This window comes from Palaemon carinicauda, chromosome 16, assembly GCF_036898095.1.
Source record: "Palaemon carinicauda isolate YSFRI2023 chromosome 16, ASM3689809v2, whole genome shotgun sequence".
Taxonomy (NCBI): domain Eukaryota; kingdom Metazoa; phylum Arthropoda; class Malacostraca; order Decapoda; family Palaemonidae; genus Palaemon; species Palaemon carinicauda.
In genome coordinates, this window is record NC_090740.1 from 124,172,416 (window position 1) to 124,187,415 (window position 15,000).

A 15,000-nucleotide genomic window follows, 5' to 3' on the forward strand; every position below is an offset into this window, starting at 1 on the left:
GTAATTAATTAATTATTTTGTTGACAGATATTTATGTTTATTTCAGTCTCTCTCTCTCTCTCTCTCTCTCTCTCTCTCTCTCTCTCTCTCTCTCTCTCTCTCTCTCTCTCTCTCTTCTTCTTCTTCTTCTTCTTCTTCTCTCTTCCTCTTCTTCTCACTAAAGATTTTCTATTGTACTCTCTCTCTCTCTCTCTCTCTCTCTCTCTCTCTCTCTCTCTCTCTCTCTCTCTCTCTCTCTCTCTCTCTCTCTTCTCACTTTTCTTCTCACTAAAGATTTTCTATTTTACTCTTTCATCATAACTCTCTCTCTCTCTCTCTCTCTCTCTCTCTCTCTCTCTCTCTCTCTCTCTCTCTCCTCTCTCTCTCTCAACGATTAACCTTGACAATATGTTTACGTAACTCTGTGCATGATATTCATATTTCATGCTGTGGATTATTGCATACTCTGTTGCATAACTTCATACAGAAGTCAATGCTGCATCTAATTTGCCAAACTCAGAATATGATTTGTAGAATCAGAATTCGGCATTTGATTCGATCAACATCAAAATGGAATAATGATATGGGGCGATAGCCTAACCTAACCTAACTTGATACTATTTAGGGTCGTGGTGGCCGATATGATAACGTCCTTGACTATAGTCCATTTCTTTTAGCGATGCATATTTGCACCGACTCGCGGCGGTGCCCTTTTAGCTCGGAAAAGTTTCCTGATCGCTGATTGGTTAGAATTATCTTCTCCAACCAATCAGCGATCCGGAAATTTTTCCGAGCTAAAAGGGCATCCCGGCGAGTCGGTGCAAATATGCATCGCTAAAAAAAATGGACTATAGTGATCACCAGATTGGGGTTCGAGTCCCGCTCAAACTCGTTAGTTTCTTTGGTCGCTGCAACTTCACCATCCTTGTGAGAGCTAGGGATGAGGGTTTTGGGGGAGTCTATAGGTCTATCTGATGAGTCATCAGCAGTCATTGCCTGGCCCTCCTTGGTCCTAGCTTGGGTGGAGAAGGGGCTTGGGCGTTGATCATATGTAATACGGTCAGTCTTTAGGGCATTGTCCTGCTTGATAGGGCAGTGTCACTGTCCCTTGACTTTGCCATTCATGAGCGGCCTTTAAACCTTTAAACCGTCAACTTTTGTTGTCTAAAGAGGAAGGGAGATGGTCCCTTTGAAAGCTAAAAATAAATTTAATTTTTCATAAGATTTTGTTTTATCTTTATTGCTCATATATAGGCCTACACGAATAATTCTGTGTGTATATATATATATATATATATATATATATATATATATATATATATATACATATATGTATTATATATATACATATATGTATTATATATATATATATGTATATATATATGTATATATATATATATATACATATATGTATTATATATATACATATATGTATTATATATATATGTATATATATATGTATATATGTATATATATATATATATATATTACCTGCCAAGCCACAACCCCAATATGAAAGGCAGGACGCCGCATGACCAGGAGCTCCAACAAGGAAAATAGCCCAGTGAGGAAAGGAGACAAGGAAAAATAAAATATCTTAAGAACAGTAACATCAAAATAAATATCTCCTATATAAACTATAAAAACTTTAACAAAACATGAGGAAGAGAATTAAGATAGAATAGTGTACTGTACCTGAGTGTACCTTCAAGCAAGTGAACTCTAACCCAAGACAGTGGAAGACCATGGTACAGAGGCTATGGCACTACCCATGACTTAGAGAACGATGGTTTTATTTTGGAGTGTCTTTCTCCTAGAAGAGCTGCTTGCCATAGCTAAAGAGTCCCTTCTACCTTTACCAAGAAGAAAGTGACCACTGAACAATTACAGTGCAGTAAACCATTGGGTGAGAAAGAATATATGTAATATAATATAATATATATATATATATATATATATATATATATATAATATATATATAATATTAAGTGTGTGTCAGCATACGTCTTAAAACGCTTGGGAAGTAGTAGATCAGCACGGTTCAGTTGTTTAATTCATCAGTAGGTCTTAAGGAGTGAGTTTGCCAACCATACACCCTTTTTATAATCTGAGCAATGCTGGCATACCAATGTACAGTTGAGTGGATTGCAAAGCGGCAGCCCAGGACAGATAGAAGTTATTCATATACAGGCACATACATAAATGTATACATAGACATATACATACTTATGCACATACAGGTATACATGATATACAGACACATACATAGACTTCCATATACATGTGTTTGTACACAATACAACGAATAGTCTGGCCTATTCTTTACGTATTCTCCTCTGTCCTCATATACCTAACAACGCTGAGATTACCAAACAATTGTTTTTCGGTCAAGGAGTTAACTACTGCACTGTAATTGTTCAGTGACCACTTTCCTCTAGGTAAGGGTAGAAGACTTTAGCTATGGTAAGCCGCTCTTTTAGGACACTCCAAAATCAAACCATTGTCCTCTAGTCTTGGATAGCGTTATAGCCTCTGTACCATGGTCTTTCACTGTCTTGGGGTATTGTCTTCTTGCTTAAAGGTACACTCGGGCACACTATTCTATCTTATGTCTTTTCCTCTTGTTTTTTAAAGTTTTTATAGATTATATACGAAAAATTTATATTAATGTTGTTACTGTTCTTAAAATATTTTATTTTGATTGTTGGTTATTTTTCTTGTAGTTTCCTTGTTCCATTTTCTCACTGGGCTATTTTTCCTGTTGTAGCCCCTGGGCTTATAGCATTCTGCTTTTCCATCTAGGGTTGTAACTTAGCAAGTAATATCAATAATAATTGGCAAGTTACTCCCACATTAGAATATACACAAAACACCGCAGTGATATTTTGTCTGGTATTACAATAAGAGCATAGCACAGTGTGTTTTGCAGACAATTGAAAATGTTATGCTAATATTGCATTCTTTTGTAAGTATATTACTCTTCTCACCTTTCGAAGATTTCCATATTAGAGCAACATTTGCCTTTATCTGTTAAACTTTTTGTATTAAGCTCTTAATGTAAAACCAGACACTATCAGTGAGGTGAATTTGTACCTCCTAATGTGAGGATTTTATTATTTCTGTCACTCTTATTATTTATTATTATTATCATCATTATAAACATTTCAGTTCATTATGAATACAGTTACTGATCTCAACTTTAATGAGGCAGTTACTCATCAAATCTGAACCGAGCCGAAATGAAGGAGTTACCCTTCAAATCTGTTTTCTGTTCACAAAGCCACGCCCCTTTCTGCACTCCTGTTTGGGAATAAAAGAGAAATCGCTCCCCGGGTCTCTAAAGCAGCAGGTTGACTTCCCAACCAGGGTTTAAACTTTTAAACCTTAGGTTGAGGTAATTTTCACTGTTTCAAGGTAATTATAAGGTCATTTCGGTTCTACTAGCTTAAGATTTAAGGAAATTGGAAAAAGTTTTAAGCTAATCTACTTCCCAACCAGGGTTTAAACTTTTAAACCTTAGGTTGAGGTAATTTTCATGGTTTTAAGGTAATTCTAAGGTCATTTCGGTTTTACTAGCTTAAGATTTAAGAAAAAGTTTTAATTTGTGGTTCAAAATAAAACTAAGAGGAAAAATTAAATAGGTATTAAGTTGTTTTGAATATTAACCTCTTTCATTCTGCAACACGAAACAATTATGTGTAAAAACCTATAACAATTTTGAAAAAAGATATTCATACTTGTTTATTTTACCAGATCTGAAATATCTGACATGGGAACTTTATGGGAATTTATTCAAAGGATACGGCCTTTCATTCATCACTGCGTTAATGTTATCAGAAAGTCTTATTTAGACTTACATAATGGAAAAGGGCCAAGCTCTTCCTCCGGTGAAATACTACAGGTGACGGGGCGCTTTTCCAGCTTCTCCTCGCTTCCAGCATCATATCAGGTTATTACCGAGCAGGTTGTTTCGTCACAGGTTTGGTGTCGGGTTACGTTACTTCTACGTGGCTGGTAATGTCTCCCGGTGAAACTTGGTAGAATAATTCTGGTCGTTGTCACTCGAACGTCCATTTTCGTCACGCTCTTCATTCTTCAATGCAAATTTTGGACTAATGAAATATGAATGTTGGATGTTGATAGCAAGAAGGATATGGATGAAGGATTTTGATAACAACAAGGGTATGGATGAAGGATTTTGATAACAAGGGTATGGATGAGTGATTTTGATAACAATAAGAATATGGATGATGGATTTTGATAACAACAAGGGTATGGATGAAGGATTATGATAACAACAAGGGTATGGATGAAGGATATTGATAACAATAAGGACATGGATGAGTGATTTTGATAACAATAAGAATATGGATGATGGATTTTGATAACAATAAGGATATGGATGAAGGATTTTGATAACAACAAGGACATGGATGAGTGATTTTGATAACAACAAGGGTATGGATGAAGGATATTGATAACAATAAGGACATGGATGAGAGATTTTGATAACAACAAGGATGTGGATGAGGGATTTTGATAACAACAAGGATATGGATGAGGGATTATAATAACAACATTGGCATGGATGAAGGATTTTAATAACAATAAGGATATGGATGAAGGATTTTGATAACTACAAGTACATGGATGAGTGATTTTGATAACAACAAGGGTATGGATGAAGGATTTTGATAAAAATAAGGACATGGATGAGAGATTTTGATAACAACAAGGATGTGGATGAGGGATTTTGATAACAACAAGGATATGGAGGAGGGATTATGATAACAACAAGGGTATGGATGAAGGATTTTAATAACAATAAGGACATGGATGAGGGATTTTGATAACAATAAGGACATGGATGAGGGATTTTAATAACAACAAGGACACTGATGAGGGATTTTGATAACAAGGACTACCCTCACAGGGTATGAAAGGGGATAAGAAAAAAAAAAGAAACAAGAAATTTGCCATAAAATGGTATCTATTGTGACGTATAAGTTAGAATGAAAGTTATCTATGAAATTGAAAAAACATAACAACAGGGTTTCATGTTGTAAAAGTTGCTACCATATCATTAACTCAACGTTCAGAAACAATCAGGCCTGTAGCTTAGCTAATAAAAATAATAATAATAATAATGATAATAATAATAATAATAATAATAATGTTAATAATAATAATAAAGTTACTCCAGACAGCTTTCCAAGTCTGGGTATTGAATTAAGCTTCAAGAGTTCATTGACCTTTGCATCAATATCTAAGTCTGAAAAAATAACTTCCCCCGTTAATGCAATCTTCAATAGTCTGTACGTTTATTTGTCTGAGATGTAATCTCTCAAAAAGACTATTGAAGGATCCCATAAATTCTCATCAGGGAGTTAGTCATGAAACTGGAAGTGATTTGATTAAAAGAAAAAAAATATGTTGATCATCAAAGAGCATACGTTCAAGTACCTATATACAGTATATACCTTATACAGATTTTAATGGCTGCTTATGAGTGGCAGAGGCAAGGAACAGTGACATTAACCTGACTAGCAGGACAATGTCCTAGAGATTGACTTTATATACACATGATCAGCGCCAATCCCCCTTTTCACCCTAGCTATGACTAAGGAGGGTCAGGCAATGGCTGCTGATGACTCAGCAGATAAATCTATAGGCTCCAACAAACCCCCCCCCCCTCCTTAGTTCACAAGGATGTTGAGGTTGCAGCCACCAAAGGAACTAACGAGTTTGAGTGGGACTCAAACCCCAGGCTGGCGATCACCAATCAGGGACGTAACCACATGGGCCACTACATCCTATATAAACATATGATCAGCGCCCAAGCCCCCTTTCCACCCTAGCTATGACTAAGGAGGGTCAGGCAATGGCTGCTGATAACTCAGCAGATAGACCTATAGGCACCCACAAAGCCCCCCCCCCCCCCCGCCTTCCTTAGTTCACAAAAATGGTGAAGTTGCAGCGACCAAAGGAACTAACGAGTTTGAGCGGTACTCGAAGTCCAGTCTGGCGATCACCAGTTAAGAACGTTACTACATAGGCCACTACATCCTATATAAACATATGATCAGCTCCCAAGCCCCCTGTTCACCCAAGCTATGACCAGGAAGAGTCAGACAGTGGCTGTTGATGGCTTAGCAGGTAGACCTATAGGCTCCTTCAAAGCCCCTATCCTTAGCTCACAAGGATGGTAAGGTTGCTGTGTCCAAAGAAAGTAACGAGTTTTCGCGGGACTCGAACCCAAGACTGGTGATCACCAGTCAGGGACGTTACTAAATAGGCCACTACATCCTCTATAAACATGATCAGCGCCCGAGCCCCCTCTTCACCCAAGCTATGACCAGGAAGGGTCAGATAGTGGCTGTTGATAGCTTAGCAAGTAGACCTATAGGCTCCTTCAAAGCCCCTATCCTTAGGTCACAAGGATGGTAAGGTTGCTGTGTCCAAAGAAACTAACGAGTTTTAGCGGAACTCGAACCCCAGTCCGGCGATTGCCAGGTAGTGACGTTTCCAATAGGCCACCGCAATTATTCCTCTGCTTATTTTAGAATTTTTCTATTGATTAAACAAATAACTGATCTTGATAACTACTCATGCTCTCTACCTCTTCATACGCTCAAACCAGTTCTTTACAAATCCTTCTTTCGATTATTTATTTTCCTGATCACTCAGGTCTTTTCTCTTTAACTGATATACTGGTTTCATGAGCCGTTTTATTCATCGTCATTCCAAATTATATGTTTTACTCAAAATATTGATTTTAAGAGTTAGCTAATTAGAAATTTGTTTGCGAAGTTTTAACTGATTTTGATTTGTAATGTTGATTAATCTAAAACATTTCTCTAAGATTCTATGATTCAAGATGGTTTTCAGATGAATTTTTCATATCTAGTGTTATATCTGGACAAATGTTGTTAGGAATATTCGTTCCTTCACATGTTATATCTTTAGCCCTCTAGAAACGACACACGTTATATTCACACACACACACACACACACACATATATATATATATATATATATATATATGTGTATGTGTACATATAAATATATATATATATATATATATATATATATATATATATATATATATATATATATATATATATATATAGGGAGTAGAGTGACCAGGGCACCAGTCACCCGTTGAGATACTACCGATAGAAAGTTATTGGGTCCTCTAACTGGCCAGGCAGTACTACATTAGATCCCTCTCTCTGGTTATGTCTCAATTTTGACTTTGCCTACTCATACACCAAATAGCCTGGCCTATTCTTTCCACATTCCTCTCTGTCCTCACACACTTGACAACACTGAGATTGCCAAACAATTCATCTTCACCCAAGGGGTTATTGTACTGTGATTTTCCAGTGCTTACTTTCCTCTTGGTAAGGGTTAAAGAAACTTTAGCTATGGTAAGCAGCTTTACTAGGAGAAGGACACTCCGAAATTAAACCATTGTTCTCTAGTCTTGGGTAGTGCCATAGCCTGTGTACCATGGTCTTCCACTGTCATGGGGATAGAGTTCTCTTGCTTGAAAGTACACTTGGGCACTCTATTCAATCTCATTTCTCTTCCTTCTTTTGAAGTGTTTATAGTTTATATATAAAAGATTTATTTCAATGTTGTTACTTTTGATTGTTCATTACTTCTCTTGTAGTTTATTTATTTTCTTATTTCCTTTCCTTAGTGGGCAAATTTTCCCTGTTGGAGCTCTTGGGCTTATAACATCATACTTTTCCAACTAGGGCTGTAGCTTAGCTAGTAATAATAATAATGATAATAATAATAATAATAATATATAAAAGAGAGAGAGAGAGAGAGAGAGAGAGAGAGAGAGAGAGAGAGAGAGAGAGAGAGAGAGATTTTAATCCTTCTTCCCCCATACCCCTTTCTGTTGAAACCTTTTCTTTCTTCTTTTTTTCTCTTTGTCATAGTCTTACCAAACGGTGTAATATGCAGTTCCTTTAGTTGTTTAAGTTTCCGGGTTGAATTAAATAGGGCTGAATATTGTTCTTTTTTAAATTAATTAATTTATTTTAGCTTCAATTAATCTCCCTCTCTTTATTTGGCAGTTTTAACTCTATATTTATATTTATAATGATGATATTTTCAATATCTTTTCTGTCTTTCTTTAGGCCTAGGAGCAACATTCAAAGTCAAATTTATAGAGATATTGTGTATCGTAATCATTTATAAATGAAAGGGTTAACTATTTAAATTATCCAATGTAAAGAGAGAGAGAGAGAGAGAGAGAGAGAGAGAGAGAGAGAGAGAGAGAGAGAGACTAAGCAATATAAAACTATCAAGGGTAAGAAAGTAAAAGAAATAGGCTTAATAAACTTATGCATGATTATGTAAGATGTGTACGTCTTGGAAGTCGATGCATAGACCTATAAGTATGAAGGCTTCCACTGCTGGAGACGGTTCAGGGCCTCTGCCCTTAGTAGGTTTCTCCGCGTGAACCAGAATGTATGACGAATCAATATTAGACTCATATAGCTGTAAAAGTGTATAGATCGTTATCCAAAAGCAAGACTACGCTGTAAATAATGAGAATTAATTCGCAGAGTTATTATTATAAGAATAACGATGGAATAAAGTTAGAGGATAGATTGTGTGATGGAATAGCGGCAATGCTCAAGACTGTAATATGATCAGTAACCGCGGACACAAGAGCTCGCAGTCATGTGCTGTCTCCCTCCCACCTTAGTCCAGGCGTCGGTCGAGTCACAGATTCATTCCACCCAGGTCTTTTTCGTCAGTCTCTTCGAGATATTTTCTTATGACCAGTGAATTTCCTTCGAGGATCTCTTCCTGAGTGATAGAACTAAATCTTTTGTTGTGATTTCTTTATAATTTATAACAGTATTTCTTAATGCGAGAGATATTAGCCGCTCAAATGTTGATGGGAAAAGTGTAGTTTTATCGGCACTCCTTAATCTTTTGGGTTAAAAAGCCGGATAATGTATTTTAAAACCACAAATGGAATTTATTCATACATACATACATAAAGTGGCAATTAAAAATGCTTGACATATTTTTTTATCAAATCTTGAAAAACTAGAAAAAATGATAGTGTATTTGTAGCTATCCAACGAACGTCAGTGATATATACTTCGAAGATTATATATTTCTACCAAAGACACCAGAATAAGGTAAGAGAATCGTAAGGTATTATATAAGGTTATGAATATATTATATTCTATGTTAATTCAATAATTTGATCGTTGGTGTAAATTTTACAGAAGTATATAAATAATTATTTGCATAGTACTTTTCAATGAATATGTGAATGCGAAAATAATAGATATGCTATAGTGTATAATCATATGCAAAGTTATAAACACATACTATTATTTATTTATATATAATCATATGCAGTTATAAACACATACTATTATATATATATATATATATATATATATATATATATATATATATATATATTTATATATATACAGTGTATATATATATATATATATATATATATATATGTGTGTGTATATATACATATAAATATATATATATATATATATATATATATATATATATATATGTGTGTGTATATATATATATATATATATATATATATATATATATATATATATATATATATATATATATATATATATATATATGAACATTAGTACTAAAGTTACGATAATGTATAATTCCTAACTTCATGAAAAACTGTTAGTATTATTAGAGCCTAAAAGATTAGAGGTAAATTTTATATTTAATAGATGAAGAAAACCAAGATTCTAAAACCATTTGAAAGAAAATGAAAGAAAGTGGAGATATGAGATATAAAATTTAAAATCACACTAAAATACAAAAATTCAAAGTGGCCAGCGCTGTAAACTCACAAAAAATATACAAAATAACTCTTATGTTGTCTAGCCCATGGCTCGTTCTCATAACGAATATTTCATAGTGGTTCATATATATTATATAACAGAAAAATTAATAAGATAAAGAATTAATAATGAATAAAGACTCAAAAATGAATAACATAAAGCACCTATTATTATTATTATTATTATTATTATCATCATTATTATTATTATTACTTGCCAAGCTACAACCCTAGTTGGAAAAGCAGGATGCTATAAGCCCAGGGGCTCCAACAGGGAAAATAGCTCAGTGAGGAAAGGTAACAAGGAAAAATCAAATATTTTAAGAAGAGCAACAATATTAGAATAAATATCCCTTATGTAAACTATAAAAATTTTAACAAAACAAGAGCAAGAGAAATAAGATATAAGATAGAACAGTGTGCCCGAGTGTACCCCTTAAAGTATCAGAGGATTGAACAGATATATGACCCCCCATCAAGATTGGTATCATTTTGGGTTTAACCGAAGAGATACAATCAGTAAATATGGCTTAGAAAATATGATGAAGTTTGTTTAAGAATATGCATACGGAAGATTCTGACTGTGTAAAAGTAGATAAAAGAAAAAAAGAAGGAACGTAGATCAATAATTATCAATATGGATGGTGGGAGCATGGTAAATTCGGCTGAGAAAATAATGGACAACAATTCGAAGATTATTAAGTTGATTATTAATATTAAAATGATTTAAAGTATTATTGATTTGTTTAAGAATATGCATACGGAAGAGTTTGACTGTGTAGAAGTAGATACAAGAAATAAAGAAGGAACTTGGACCAATAAATATTGGTATGGATGGTGGGAGCATAGTAAATTTGGCTAAGAAAATTATATAAGAACAACAATTGAAAGATTATGAAGATTATTATTAATATTGAAATTATTTAAAGTATTAATTTGTTTAAGAAGATGATTCATCTCTAGAGTATGACTGTATAAAAGTAGATAACAAATAAAAAAAGGAACACGGACCAATGAATATCAATATGGATTGTGGGAGCATATAATTTGTTAATTTGTTTTTCTATTTGGTAATATTTGTAATGGGTTACTAGCAGTTTTCGAAGCGAAAAGAGTTGAGCTACAGAGAAAGGAAGGAAACTTAAAAGCGTCTCAGCAATGGGTTTGGGAGGGGGGGAGGGGGGGGGGAGTGAAGTGTTTGTTGAAGGGCAATATTAGAATTCAGGAATGGTTTTCTAACTCACTCTTCTCAATATAACAAAATTGAATGATTGCCAATTAGAAAATTCTTGTTCTTAAGATTATTTATTTATAAAAGCAGGCGGAACGACTAAAAATTTGGATGGTGAGTTCAGTTAGTTTTGCAACTGGCTATTGTATAGTAGAAGTTTGAATACCTTCGCAAGTAATCAAGCAAATCAATAGTTGTATACGTGAATGCAAAAGTTTCAACGTTAAACACTTGATTTGGCTCAGTCCTTATCAGAACTTAGAACTTTTTACTCTTCTTTTTTATAATAGTTTTTCTTTCATTTATTTCACATACCACATAATAGATAATGTTATGAGAGTCTCTTCATTAGGATTGTATTTTATATTATTATTATTATTAATTGCCAAGCTACAACCCTAGCTGGAAAAGGAGAATGCTATAAGTCCAGGGGCTCCAACAGGGAAAATAGCCCAGTGGGGAAAGGAAACAAGGATAAATAAAATATTTTAAGAACAGTAACACCAGAGTAAAATTCTCCTATAAAAATTATAAAAACTTTAACAAAACAAGAGTAAGAGAAATAAGATAGAATAGTGTGCCCGAGTGTACCTTCAAGCAAGAGAACTCTAACCCAAGACAGTGGAAGACCATGGTACAGAGGCTAGGGCACTATCCGAGACCAGAGAGCAATGGTTTGATTTTGTAGTGTCCTCCTCCTAGAAGAGCTGCCTACCATAACTAAAGAGTCCCTTCTACCCTTACTAAGAGGAAAGTGGCCTCTGAACAGTTGTTGTCAGGTGTATGAGGACAGAGGAGAATATGTAAAGAAAAGGACAGACTATTTGGTGTGCGTGTGTGTGTTTGTGTGTGTGTGTAGGCAAAGGGAAAATGAACCGTAACCAGAGAGAAGGATCCAATGTAGTACTGTCTGGCCAGTCAAAGGACCCCATAACTCTCAAGCGGTAGTATCTCAACGGGTGGCTGGTGCCCTGGCCAACCTACTACCTTATAGTACTCTGTATTATTATTATTATTATTATTACTATCCAAGCTACAACCCTAGTTGGAAAAGCAAGATGCTATAAGCCCAGGGGCTCCAACAGGAAAAAATAGCCCAGTGAGGAAAGGAAATAAGGAAATAAATAAATGAAGAGAACAATAGAACAAATTAACAATAAATCATTCTAAAAACAGTAACAACGTCAAAACAGACATGTCATATATAAACTATTAACATCAAAAACAAATATGTCATAAATAAACTATAAAAGACTCAAGTCCGCCTAGTCAACAAAAAAGCATTTGCTCCAACTTTGAACTTTTGAAGTTCTACTGATTCAACCACCCGATTAGGAAGATCATTCCACAACTTGGTAACAGCTGGAATAAAACTTCTAGAGTACTGCGTAGTATTGAGCCTCGTGATGGAGAAGGCCTGGCTATTAGAATTAACTGCCTGCCTAGTATTACGAACAGGATAGAATTGTCCAGGGAGATCTGAATGTAAAGGATGGTCAGAGTTATGAAAAATCTTATGCAACATGCATAATGAACTAATTGAACGACGATGCCAGAGATTAATATCTAGATCAGGAATAAGAAATTTAATAGACCGTAAGTTTCTGTCCAACAAATTAAGATGAGAATCAGCAGCTGAAGACCAGACAGAACAATACTCAAAACAAGGTAGAATGAAAGAATTAAAACACTTCTTCAGAATAGATTGATCACCGAAAATCTTGAAAGACTTTCTCAATAAGCCTATTTTTTGTGCAATTGAAGAAGACACAGACCTTATATGTTTCTCAAAAGTAAATTTACTGTCGAGAATCACACCTAAAATTTTGAAAGAGTCATACATATTTAAAGAAACATTCTCAATACTGAGATCCGGATGTTGAGGAGCCACCGTCCTTGACCTACTTACAATCATACTTTGAGTTTTGTTAGGATTCAACTTCATACCCCATAATTTGCACCATGCACTAATTCTAGCTAAATCTCTATTAAGGGATTCACCAACCCTAGATCTACATTCAGGGGATGGAATTGATGCAAAGAGAGTAGCATCATCTGCATATGCAACAAGCTTGTTTTCTAGGCCAAACCACATGTCATGTGTATATAGTATGAAAAGTAATGGGCCAAGAACACTACCCTGTGGAACACCGGATATCACATTCCTATAATCACTATGGTGCCCATCAACAACAACTCTTTGAGATCTATTACTTAAAAAATCAATAATAATGCTAAGAAACGACCCACCCACTCCCAACTGTTTCAGTTTGAAAACAAGGGCCTCATGATTAACACGGTCAAAGGCAGCACTAAAATCAAGGCCAATCATACGAACTTCCCGACCACAATCAAGGGATTTCTGTACTGCATTGGAGATTGTAAGAAGGGCATCACATGCTCCAAGGCCTTTACGAAAACCAAATTGCAAACTAGGGAGTAGATGATTACCTTCAGCAAACATATTAAGACGTTTTGCCAGAAGACGTTCAAAAACTTTAGATAATATGGGAGTTATGGAAATTGGGCGGTAATCAGTGGGACTTGAGCTACCACAAACACATTTACATAGAGGAGTAACATTACCAATTCTCCAACTAGTGCTAAAAGCTCCTCTTCTTGCTAACTTGCGCAAAATAACAGATAACTTTGAAGCTAAGAAATCTGCTGTCTTTATAAAGAACAAAGGAAAAATACCATTTGGGTCTACACCTCCATAAGCATCAAGGTCCATCGACAGAGCTTTAATCTCACGAGATCGAAAAGCTAAACTAGTTAGTTTAGCCTCAGGAAAACAGGAATGAGGAAGTTCAAGTTTTTCATTACTCTGTTTACTGTCAAAAACATCAGCCAAAAGGGTTGCCTTCCATGGAAATCAACGAAATTGACCTTGGTCAGTGTGATGCAGGTTTCACAAACATACCTAATCGGGTATATCAGTCATTCATCAATCAGGTTTTTTGCATAGACTGACAAGTTGTATTTTCACATAGATTGCCCATTTAGATACCATGTGTTACTTTTTTTTCAGGAAGAGATTCAGAAAACAGATCCACACTACTGTTTTCTATTGGTTAGGATCTAGGAAAGTTTGGAATAAAATACTAATAAAGTTTGTCAACTAATTTAAGAACAGGAGAAAAGGATCAAGTTGCTTTTAACCTTATACTGTTGGGCTACTTTATATTATCTGCATATTAGATGAAAGTCACCTAAATATGGAAGATATTAATATTGTTTTTTTTTGCAATAAATTGTTGAATTTTTAAGACGTCCTATATTTTGATAATGCAAAGCATTATTCTTTTTTTATATAAAAACCAAATAATCATAAGCTGCCTTTATCCGTCATGAATGAGGTCCCGTTTGTTCATGAAAAAGTCAAAATGAATAAATCTGGCTAATTTGGACCAACGTCATCTTACTTAGTGCTCTGCACCTCATTACATTGTGCAACATTATTATTATTATTATTATTAATAGTAGTAGTAGTACTACTACTACTACTACTAGTAGTAGTAGTAGTAGTAGTAGTAGTAGTAGTACAAGCTGGGCCATACTATAACCCTAGTCGGAGAAGGAAGATGGTGTAAGGCCAAGGGCTCCAACAGGGAAAAATAGCCCAGTGAGGAAAGGAAAAAAGGAAATAGATAAACTACAAGAGAAGATTAAACAATCAGAATAAAAATATTTCAAGAACAGTAACAACATTAAATTAGATCCTTCACATGTAAACTATAAAAAACTGCAAAAACAAGAGGAGGAGAAATAAGATCGAACAGCATCCCTGAGTGTACCCCCCAAGCAAGAGAACTCTAATCCAAGACAGTGGAAGACCATGCTACAGAGGCTATGGCACATCTGAGGATCGAACGAGTGCGGGACTAGTAAGTGGAAATATTCTATTTATGATTAA

General features: G+C 34.9%; 1 protein-coding gene across 1 annotated transcript in view; it reads left to right on the plus strand.

The window, feature by feature from the left end:
- The first annotated feature begins 8,618 nt into the window (after positions 1-8,618).
- The window catches only part of LOC137655852 (major facilitator superfamily domain-containing protein 12-like), a 29,084-nt gene continuing 22,702 nt past the window's right edge, over positions 8,619-15,000 (plus strand). Inside the window, exon 1 of the mRNA XM_068390031.1 lies at positions 8,619-9,152. The gene's annotated coding sequence lies outside the window, so the exon portion shown is untranslated. The remainder of the gene's footprint in view (positions 9,153-15,000) is intronic.